At 46.3% G+C, this 11,868-nt stretch overlaps 1 long non-coding RNA gene across 6 annotated transcripts in view; it reads left to right on the top strand.

Annotated features, from left to right (window-relative positions):
* Positions 1 to 323: 323 nt before the first annotated feature.
* Positions 324 to 11,868, top strand: part of LOC100663097 (uncharacterized) — a 28,536-nt gene continuing 16,991 nt past the window's right edge. The window contains exons 1-3 of one of the 6 annotated variants that reach the window (XR_010321145.1): positions 324 to 438; positions 10,067 to 10,242; positions 10,390 to 10,636. This is a non-coding gene — a long non-coding RNA (uncharacterized LOC100663097). Of the gene's footprint in view, positions 439 to 491; positions 10,243 to 10,389; positions 10,637 to 11,868 lie in introns of those variants that run through there. The other 5 variants (XR_010321147.1, XR_010321148.1, XR_010321146.1 and 2 more) reach the window with 5 other exon arrangements.

The raw sequence follows: 11,868 nt of genomic DNA, 5'->3' as shown, positions 1-11,868 counted from the left end.
CCTAAAGAACATTGCACACTTTTTTCTAAGGGCCAGATATGCAAATACCAGCTTTCCGTGCCCCCCTAGTGTATATCTGATTACTGAAATCCGCGTTTCAGTTCAAATACATATTCAAGAAAACGTAGTCTTTTCTGTATAGAGGAAGTAACAGCCGTGCTCCGATCCCAAGTACGAGGGGGAACCACTGAGCCCCACGGTCACGAGTTAGGGCCCTCTTGGTTCGCGCACGGAACGCCCTCCCTGAGGCACCGCGAGTCCCCGAAACCGGAAGTGGGGGGTGCTTTCTGCGCGCTCGCTGCCGCTTTGTCGCCGCCGCCGCTTCCTGCGCGACCCCGGGCCCGCGGGCGCCGCTGCTTTCCGGAGGCCGAGGCGGTGGGGACCCGCGTCTCTCGCCGCCTTCCCAGGTGAGAGCGTGGGCATCGTCGCCGCGCGCAGGTGAGCTTCTCGGAGCAGCGGCGGCGGCGTCCCCGGGGGGCTGTGAGGAGCGGGGCTCGTCGGCCTGAGTCTAGATGCTCCGCTCCCCGCGCTCCCCGGGCTTCTCTGTTCTCGTCGTGACCGTGCGGCCTCCGCCGGGCTCCTCGGCCTCCTGGGCCGGCGCCCAGACACGCGCGGCCGCAGACGGACGGACAGACAGACAGGGACACACAGAGAGACACAGACGGACAGACAGACACAGACACGCGCGGCCGCAGACGGACAGAGACACAGAGGGACAGACAGACACAGACACATAGACACGCGCGGCCGCAGACGGACAGAGACACAGAGGGACAGACAGACACAGACACATAGACACGTGCGGCTGCAGACGGACAGACAGACAGAGAGACAGAGAGAGACACAGACGGACAGACACAGACACGCGCGGCCGCAGAGGGACACACAGAGAGACACAGACACAGACATGCCCACAGACACGCGCGGCCGCAGACGGACAGACAGACACAGACACACACACACATCCACAGACAGACAGACACACAGAGACACACAGACAGACACGCACCCACAGACAGACACGCACGGCCACAGACGGAGAGACAGACACACAGACACGCCCACAAACACAGACACGCCCACAGGCAGACAGACTGATGAACAGACAGACACACAAGCGCCCACAGGCAGACACACAGACACAGACAGACACGCCCACAGACAGACACACAGACACGCCCACAGGCAGACAGACAGACACAGACACACGCCTACAGGCAGACACACAGAGAGACACAGACAGACACGTGCGGCCACAGACACAGACACACACGCCCAGAGACAGACACACAGACACACACACCACAGACAGACAGGCACGCAGACATACATGCCCACAGACGCACAGACACACACACGGACACAGACATATAGACACACCCGCCCGCAGACAGACACACAGACACATGCGCCCAAAGATGCACAGACACACAGACACAGACACACACGCCCACAGACACACACACCACAGACAGGCACACAGACACACATGCCCACAGACGCACAGATGCACACACGGACACAGACAGACACACAGACACATGCACCCAAAGATGCACAGACATAGACACACATGCACACAGACTAAAGTTGTGACCCGAAGCAGGTCCTGCCCTGTGCTGCTGCTTGTCAATGAAATCACACCCAGGTGAGGAGGGAGGAAGGGGGAAGAAGAGCAGTTATCACGAGGAGCGAGAACGCTCTATACCGCCCTTCACAAGGAAGTACATGCAAAGACCATGGTCTACATAGGTCATCATGGCGCAGGGGCACAGTTAGACAAAGTGCATTTTTTCCCTTAGTAAGTACAAAAAATGGTGGATAAGTCCCGCCCTGGGCAGAGATTTTAATGTTCAATTAGGTTACTTTAGGACACTTTTGAGGCTAGTAAACTGATTTTGACTGGTTTTGGTTTATTTAAGGCAGTAGTTGGGTTACAGGCAGTGCTCAGAGTCTTGATGATAACGGACAGGAGGAACAGGTCTTGCTTGATGGTGGCAGAGCAGCTGCTAGCTGCAGCTGCTGGCTATCAGTCCCTCCTTTTTGGGGATATGGTGATAAGGCGTATTCCTTTGGTCGTTGAGAAAAAACAAACAAATCCATTGCCGTCCGGTCGATTCTGACTCATAACGACCCTATAGGACAGAGTGAAACTGCCCCATAGGGTTTCCAAGGAGCAGCTGGTGGATTAGAACTGCTGACCCTTTGGTTAGCAACCAAAAGCGTAACCACTGTGGCACCAGGAGTGTGGAGAGCACTATCTAAATTGGGCAGCGCCTTCTCCATGTAGGGGATTGTATTGAACATAAGCTTCTATGCTTGGTTTTTTTAAGCTGTAGCGAGATAGACAAAAACAATTCCTGTTACTATTAAAGAAAATAAAAATAGTAAACAAATGCTTTAGGTAACCAGGTGAGCCAGTCAAAGATATTTGACCTATCTTGGTTAGGAACAGAAAGCCAGGTAGCTTTCTGACATGTTGACAAATCCAACCTTTGGTCATGCTGGTTGCCCTTCCTACTAATTGGGCTGTTTTGACAAAAGCATTACTCTGCCAGGCTTGGGTAGGAACAACAACAACAAAAAAAAAACGAAAAGGACTTCATAGCTTTTTGAACAGAAATTTTAGGTCCTTTGAGGCTATCATTGGTGAATTGAGGCCTGGAGCAGGCACAATCTTCAGCCAGGTGTGGTGAATCCAACGCTTGAGTCCTTTTAGTTTGCCGGCCAAATGGGTGATGAGAAGTACCTGCAAAGGTCCTTTCCACTTGGGCTGCAGTGACTCACCTTTCCAGGCCTGCAGCAAGACCAAATCTCCAGGTTGAAATGGGTGGACCATCCCCTCAGGAGGGTATACTTGTCTGGCAAGGGCCTGTCTGTGGAGAGAATAAAGGACAGCAAAGAACGCAAATACTCTTGTACAGCTTTTAACACCTAATACAGTTAGTTACATGGTCGCCATTTGTCAGCTCATGATTTTTCAGGAGGGGCTTCCTGTAGACTAGCTCAAAACGGCTTAATTTGAACTCGCTTATGGGAGCTGCCCTAACCCTAAGCTGGGCTGTAGGGAGAGCCTGTACGCATGTTAATTTTGCTTCCTTGACACACCTTTGATACATGTCTTTTAAGTGTCTGGTTCAGTTTTTTGTCTTTTCTCTTGGCTGTGGTCTCCGGGCTGCATTTAGTTGCCAGTCCCCCAATTTTTGGGTTAGCTGTTCCTTGATTCTCATACATGAACAGTTCAAAGGGTTTTGCTACATTGGGGAGCCCCAGGGTTGGGGCCGATATGAGTTGTCTTTAATTGTCTGTTGTTCATTAGTGCAAATAAAATGATCTGAACCTTTCTCTTCAGTTGTTCTATGTAAAGGTTTGGCCCTTAGTCCAAAGCTAGGAATCCAGATTCTGCAAAAACCTGCCATTCTCAGGAATCCTTGGGGGAAACTGGAATAAGGTTGGCCCCCGGTCCCCCTCAGTCTGGCTCTTCCCCTTGTAGCCTAACCTTTTCAGGTTCCTTTGGGGCCCTCTGTCTCTTGGGGGCATTCACTTCCCTGATGTCTTTCCTGTTTACACCACGCGCACTGGTTTTTCCCTAGCTTAGCCTGGATCCCAGAGCCCGGGGAAAAGTTCCCTGATGTCCAGGGGTGGAAGCCGCCTTTTGGCAGGAAGGCTGCTGCAAGCATAGCTACTAGCTGCTTGATGTGCTGGTTCCCCTTTCTCTCTTGGACTTGTTCTTGGTTAGAATAGGCATTGAAGGCTGTTTCTCCCACCTGAAATTCCCATCCCCACACTGCCTTCTACTTTCTGTAATTTCTTTTTTATGTTGGGGGCACTTTGCCCTATGAACGTTATATTCACCATATGAGCGTTTTCAGGCGCCTCAGGATCTAAATCAGTAAATTGTCTGAAAACCATGAAAATTCGTTCAAGGAAGCCAGAGAGGTCTTCCTCCAGTTTTTATTTGACTTCATACGCTTTGTTTGAATTCTTTTGTTTGGGTGCCCCATTTTTGAGCCCAGTGAGCAAGCAGTCACAGTACTGACTTAATCTGGCTCAGCTGGCCTGGGTGTGTGTGGCCCACCCCGGTTCAGTGGGCAGTGTTGCCAAATCTACCGGGGCGGGTGGAGGGGGGGAAGGTGGTGACCGTCAGCATTGTGCTGGTGGGGCCTGTCTCCTTCTTCCCTGGCTTTTTCAAAACCCATTCTCCTCTCTTTAGGAGTGAGTAAACTACCACATAAGGCTTGACGGCCTGCGCGGTTTGGGTAGAGGGTTTTAAAAATAGAAGCAAAAGGACCATTCATTCACTTAGGATCCTTTCAGTATGTTCTTAGATTATTTTTCCAATTTAATGAGTCAGAAGTCGTGAATATACCCCGACCATGACCAGAACTCCCGCTGCCCCATCCTCACCCGCACCTCGAGCCGGGATTTTCCTTAATGGGTGTAGCCTTGTTGAGTGTTCTGGGGCCCCTGGACCAAATCAGGTGCCACATCGAGTGTGTGCCAGGGAAAGCATCTCGGCGCCGGAGGCCTCAGGGGCTGATGAAGGGATAAAGGGGAAGTCTGTGACCTTCGGTTAAAACCTGATTCTCTTCTGGGGAACTAGATAAAACTGGTTTTAACCTTGGTTTGAGCCATGATTTTACATTGTTCCACAAGCTCTTATTTTGTCACAATGACATAAAAACCTTAACATGTATTTTCACATCTCAGTTTTCTTCCCTAGTACAGAACAAATCTAGCTACAGTATGGTGTTAGGATTTGAGGATCCATTCTCAGGCCAGTGTTCACCGTCCCCGAGTTTGTATTGGGGACACGGTGTTACAAAAAAAATTCACTGTAGACTTTTTCATTGGGTCATATCCAAAATAAAACCAGTTCTTCAAAATACATCCTAATGGAGTACATTCAGAATGCTTGAATTATTTCCTATGGTACCAGAATCTAAAACTACAGACACCTATTTAAAATGAAAGTAGTTGACCCGACCTTCCCTGACTAAGCATTACCAGAGTCTGTAGTCTGTCTTCTTTCTACAAATAGGACTTATTTCTATACTTACCAAGGGAGTCTTTTCCCTCTTCCTGGGACACCTGACACCGTTCTCTCTCCTTACGTAGTCCACCACTGAGGAGTCCGAGGTCAGCTCCAGCCTCAAGAGCCAAAACGAGCCTCCACCAAAGAAAGGTTACTGGTGTACACTGGGAGAAGCAGTCAGTTCTTGTCAGCTGGAGGTGGTCTCAGGAGCCGAGCAACGCTGGTCCCATCTGAGGTCACCAGAATTTGTTATCTGAAGCAGGTCCTGCCCAGTGTGGCTTCTCCTCCATAAGGACACTGAGATGAGGAAGGAGGAAGAGTGTTTATTGTAGGCACACAGAGAAGGAGCAAGGAGGTGGAGACCTCAAATCAAGCTCCCTGAACAAAGGGAGGCAGAACCTTTTATACCATCGTTCCTTCACAAGGAAGTACATACAAATGTCATGGACTACGTAGGTTATCATGGTGTGCAGGCGCAGTAAGATAAATTACATTTTTTTCCCCTTAGTAAGTACAGAAAATGGCAGATACGTCCTGCCCTGGGTAGAGATTTTAATATTCATTTAGGTCTTAATGACTTAGGTTACTTTAGGACACTTCTGAAGCTAGTAAACTGATTTTGACTGATTTCAGGCAGAAGCTGAGTTGCAGGCAATTCTTAGGATCTTGATGATAATGGACGGAGGAGCTGGTCTTGCGTGCTAGTGGCCGAGCAGCTGGTGGCTGCCCTGCTCGCAATCAGTCACATTGAGCTCCTCCTCAGGCCTCAGTCACCCTGGCCTGTATGTATTTTTACCGTTTATTGAGCTATTTCAGAAGCGCTGGGCACTGTGCTAAGTACTTTATCTCCTGCACATATTTTATCCTCCAAACAACACCATGAGTTAGGGAGTATTTGCAGCATTTTACTGAAGTAAGAATCTTGGTTAAATTAGATAGCTTGTTAATGGACAAATATCCAGTAAGTGGTAGTGTCCAAACTCAAATTCAGATTTGTTCTTATTTCAAGGGGCATATTCTTTTTTTTTTTATTGTGCTTTAAGTGAAAGTTTACAAATCAAGTCAGTTTCTCATACAAAAATCTGTATACACCTTGCTCTGTGCTCCTAGTTGCTCTCCCCCTAATGAGGCAGCACACCCCTTCTCTCTGCCCTGTATTCCCCATGTCCATTCAGCCAGCTTCTGTCCCTCTCTGCCTTCTCATCTGCCCTCCAGACAGAAGCTGCCCACATAGTCTCATGTGTCTACTTGATCCAAGAAGCTCACTCCTCACCAGTATCATTTTTTGTCCCATAGTCCAGTCCAATCCCTTTCTGAAGAGTTGGCTTTGGGAATAGTTCCAGTCGTGGGCCAACAGAAGGTCTGGGGACCATGACCTCTGGGATCATTCTAGTCTCAGTCAGACCGTTAAGTCTGGTCTTTTTAGGAGAATTTGAGGTCTGCATCCCACTGCTCTCCTGCTCCCTCAGGGGTTCTCTGTTGTGTTCCCTGTCAGGGCAGTCATCAGTTGTAGCCGGGCACCATCTAGTTCTTCCGGTCTCAGGCTGATGTAATCTCTGATTTATATGGCCCTTTCTGTTTCTTGGGCTCCTAATGACCTTGTGGTTTTAGTGTTCTTCATTTTCCGTTGCTCCAGGTGGGTTGAGACCGATTGATGCATCTTAGATGGCCACTTGCTAGTGTTTAAGACTCCAGATGGCACTCACCAAAGTGGGGTGCAGAATGTTTTCTTAATAGATTTTATTATGCCAATTCAACTAGATGTCCCCTGATACCATGGTCCCCAGGCCCCCACAAGTGGTATATTCTTGACCACAATTTCCTGCCTAACATGGCTCCTCTTTGTTTTCTGTGCTTCATCAAGCAGGATTTTTGTGGATTATTGCTGATTGTACAGAAATGAAGATTCTGGTGAGGAATATATCCCCCCTCCTTTAATGGTTATAGGTATTTAAGACATGAAGAATAAAGAAACTTGAGTTGGAACTAGTACATACATTTAGGATCATAGAAAAATCCAAACCCATTACCATCGACTGGATTTCAACTCATAGTGACCCAATAAGACAGAGTAGAACTGCCACATAGGGTTTCCAGGGTGCAGCTGGTGAATTCGATCAGCAGACCTTTTGGTTAGCAGCCGAACGCTTAACCACTACACCCCCAGGGCTCTTTTTAGGACCATATTTATCCCAATTTCAGAGGAAAGTATTTAGTAAGAGAGATGTTTCAAGGAATTTCTTTGGCTCTAAGGCAGACAAATTCATCATGATTATGTGAGAAACAATAAGGCCAATCCTAGTTGGTCTGCTATAAGATGCCATGTTGCTGAGCAAGCTTAATATAGGAGATGAAGGATTTATAGAGGTCGCATATTCCCAATGTCAGAACAGCGCATATAAGGAATGAGGGCAAAGTGGGAGACAGGTAATGAAAGTAAAAAATACTTCAATGGATCCTAGAGGGTCAGCCACACTACCAAAGCCAGAACTCGTTGCCACGGAGTCCATTCCCACTCACAGTGAAGTACCTATCTTTCCTGATAATTATTTTACAAAGTGAGAGAGTCAAGTAGAGAGTATATTGAAGTCTCCTACTATTACTGTGGAACTGTCAGTTTCCCTTTTCAGTGCTGTCAGAGTTTGTTTTATGTATTTTGGAACACTGTTGCTGGGTGCGTAGATATTTATTGTGGTCATGTCATCATGGTGGATTGTCCCTTTAATCATTATATAATGTCACTGCTTGTCTTTTATGGTGGATTTTGTCTTAAAGTCTATTTTATCTGAGATTAGCATTGCCACTCCTCTTTTTTGGTTGCTGTTTGCTTAGTATATTTTTTCCATCCTTTGATTTTTAGTATATTTATGCCATTGTCTAAGGTGTGTCCCTTGTAGACAGCATATTGATGGGTCATGTTTTTTTATCCATTCTGTCACTCTCTGTCTCTTTATGGGTGCATTTAAGCCATTTACATTCCGTGTGGTTATTGATTAGGTGTGAGTTTATTGGTGTCATCTTGTAGTAGTTTTTTTTTTTTTTTTTGTAGTGCTGACGTTTTCTTTGTTACTCTTGCCCCATTTACTTATATTGGATATACCATGGTCTGCCAAAACAACGAACAAACCTGTCTTGGAAGAAGCACAAATAGAATGCTCCTTAGAGGCAAGGATGGCAAGACTGTGTTTCACATGATTTGGACATGTTATCAGGAGGGATCAGTCCCTAGAGAAGGACATCATGCTTGGTAAGATAGAGGGTCACCGAAAAAGAGAAGTACCCTCAGTGAGATGGATTAACATAGTGGCTGCAACAGTGGGCTCAAATATAGCAACAGTTGTGAGGATGGCACAGGACTGGGCAGTGTTTTGTTCTGTTGTGCATAGGGTCGCTACGAGTCTGAACCGACTCGACGGCACCTAACAACAACAACTTACTCTCCTGTGCCAAGTTCCTTTTGTTTGTGAAATTTCTTTTGTGTGTTTTTTTGGTTGTTGTTGTTACTGTAGATTTTGTGTTTACTGAGACTATGTTTTTCTTCTTTATTTGGATGAGTAGTTTTGTTAATTTGCTTTGTGGTTACCTTAAAATTTACCCTTATGTTCCTAAATTTGAACCAGTCTTTTATTATCTCATATCGCCTTGACTTCTCCATTTGAAAGTTCTATACCTACACCGTGTATTCCTCCTTTTATTATTCTGCCATTGTTGTCATTTATAGATTGAGGTCTCTAGTTCCCTGTTTTGCTAATACCTTATCCCTTCGTTTAAGGTTCAGGGTTCCAGGATTGACGTTTGTATCCGTTTTACTTGGTTTTTGAGTCTTTGTTGCAGCGGGATGGCTTAGTACATCTGACTAGTCTGCCATCTTGGTTCCACCTCTTCTCTGGGCTCTTTGAAGGCCAGTGGACAGTCACTGACAGGCATTAATCAGTTCCTGTGCTGTAAACAGATTTTGGAAACGACAACCATGATTGAATGATGCCCGGCAGGAGCTTGTTATGAACAAGTTAAGGAACTCTGTGAGGAGACCTAGACAAAGATAGGTTGCGAATTAGGAAAATAGTATAGTGATATAACGTAGATGGCTCAAGGGCATCCATTGATAGAGTGTTCATTTCTTGAATTACAGGGTATAGATCAGTGAATGCTTCTCATACTTGAATGTCAGTGTGGACAACCCATGGATCTTGTTAAAGTGGGGCTTTTGATGCACCCATTCTGGGGTGGGGCTTGAGATTCTACATACTGAAAAAGCTTCTAATTTATGCTTGAAATAATAAGTCTAGAAATAAGGATGTGAATTAAATTTAGAAAATGCTATCAGAAAAAAAATGGAGCCCCGGTGGTGCAGTGGTTAAGAGGTTGGCAGCTAACCAAAAGGTCGGCAGCTCGAATCCACCAACTGCTCCTTGGAAGCCCTATGGGGCAGGTCTACTCTGTCCTGTAGGGTCACTATGAGTCAGAATGGACACAATGGCAACAGGTTTGGTTTGGTTTTAGAGAAAATAATAAAAGGAAGGATAATACTTAAAGGGGAGACACGGGTGTAAAGATCATGTGGGAGAGAGAGCATTTACACTGAGACCGAGAAATGAAAGAAAAGGAGTCACCTTGGAGGGGGAGCAGAGTGGAAAGAAATGGGAACAGAGGCGGGAGATGTCTCCTTAGAGAAAACAATGATTTTCTGATTTATTGATCGATTCATTGTGAAGTTGAAACACAAAGTGTTCAGGAATCCCCCCAGATTTCTCAAAAGCTTAGGCACTGCTGGTATCATGGTTGGAGAACAAAGAGGCGGGGAAGAAAACCTCAGGGGGAAGAAAGACAGTTCATTGTAAAAGCAACAGGAAAAATACCAATCACATATTACGGTGCTAGAAGTGAAAGCAAAATTGTAAAGAGCACAATACAAGGATTTTAACTAGACGTAATTAAAAATGAATGAAACTTGAAAAATATGTTCTTCCTGAAAATTCACCCTTGTTAATACCTAATAACAGTGTGTGTTTTGATCTATACGGCACGAAGTACATAGGTGAACCCACAGCATCAGCATTGGGCCCCTGACTCCCTGGAGGAAATCAGGTTCACGTTTGCAGCCTGACCAGGCCTGGTTGCTCCTCCTGCTCCGGGAGAAGTAAGTTCCACCATCTGTGATCTCGTTGCAGAAAGCAGAGGCCCACGGAGCTGCCTGAAGAATGCAGGTGTGTGCTCTGGAGGCTGCGGCCTGTTCTGCCTTCAGTGTAGATGTCCTCAGGGTGGAGGATTGCCCTGAGCCTGGGAGGAAGCCAAAGACCTGTTACTCCCTGCTTTCTCAACACTGTTTCCTCCCCGCCCTTCTTCCATTTCAGGTCTCAGGTGTGGTGCAGGGAGAACTAGCCCAGTCCAGGCAGCTGGGAACCTAGGGCGACCCTCTTGCACATCTGTAAATCACAGGGAAAGATTTCAACTGCTCTGACTGGTGTGTGGACCAAACTTTATTCATCTGATTCCAAACCACCCAGTGCTCTGCTTCCACTCCTGTCCCTCTTCCTGAAGTGGCTTCTTGGCCTCAGAGACAACATTCCTTTAGACTTCCGGAAGCTGGAGAAGGAAATGGTGAGTTCTACGGAAAACTGCGTTATTCTTTCAGTAGTTAGGTGAGGATGGTTACGAATTGTTGGGGAACCAGCTATGTGCTGTGGGACTGGGGTTCCTAAATGAATTAAAAATGTGGCAGAGGAGGCCAAAGAACTGAGCCTTGGGAGGCAGCCTCAGGCCCTGCTCCATTGTCATTAAGCCATTCCTCTACACTTATGTGACTTTTCAAGATTTGGTTGCCTGGGGTCACCTTCCTTATGTGACTCAGAAGTGGCACCGTGGGGCATTAAATCCCAACCCTGGGCATTGGTGCTCCATGTTGAATGGCAGAGTCTCCTGACCGGAGTCTGAAGATGGAGCAGCTCTGGCTGTGCAGACTGACCCCCGGCCTCCAGAGCCATCCTTGTCCCTTCTTGCTTACAGTTTTCCTGACTTCGCCCAGGCACTGGAGCATTTTCTGTGCAGTTCTCAAACTACAGCTCCCCCCTCACACTGTGTTATGGCTTAGAAAAGCGGGGAGAGAGTTTGTAGGGGAAGGCCCTGACTGTTTATGGGTCCTGGGTAGTGTTGGTGCCCTCCTAATATCACCAGAAATATGAAGCTGTGGACAGTGAGTCCAGCTGGATCCTGTGTGGGGTCTCCAGACACATTTTCCCCCCAGTGGGGAATGCTTTTGCCTTGAAGCTTTCAGGTGTGTGGAAAGCATGAATCCCCAGTCTTGGTCCTGTCCTCCCACTTATGCCTAATGTTGATATTTAATCCCTATAATTGTTGATGTTTTCTGTATTCTTGAATTAGAATCTAAAATTAAAGTGTTCTCTTTTGCTAGAGAAGCTCAACATATGAGATGTGTGTATTTAAGTTCTTGGGTTTACAGTTTCCACTGGAAGAAAATTTCAAGATCCTTTGTGTATGTCTCCTAAGAATTTTTCAACTTACTGGATATAAATTTCTCAAATAGAGGATTATCTATTTTAACTGATGTAAAAGTTACTCTAAAGTTTACTTAAATCTTGAGAAGGTTTTTAAAGACTTCTGTTAAGATAAACAAGTTATGCCAGAACCCTTAATTTGTTAAATATTACGCCATTTTGGAAACATTGTCCTTGCTGAGAGAAAACGGATGTACAGACTCTGATTTCCCTGTTTACTGTGTTCAGAAAGGGAGCTCGATTTATACGTTTGTGATTTGCAGAAGTGTATTAGACCGTTTTGTAACAGTTGGGTCCTAAATGATTTTTTTTATTTTT

Source organism: Loxodonta africana, chromosome 3, assembly GCF_030014295.1.
Source record: "Loxodonta africana isolate mLoxAfr1 chromosome 3, mLoxAfr1.hap2, whole genome shotgun sequence".
NCBI lineage: Eukaryota > Metazoa > Chordata > Mammalia > Proboscidea > Elephantidae > Loxodonta > Loxodonta africana.
Note: the sequence above shows the minus strand (reverse complement) of the source record. Positions and strands in the feature narration are given on the sequence as shown.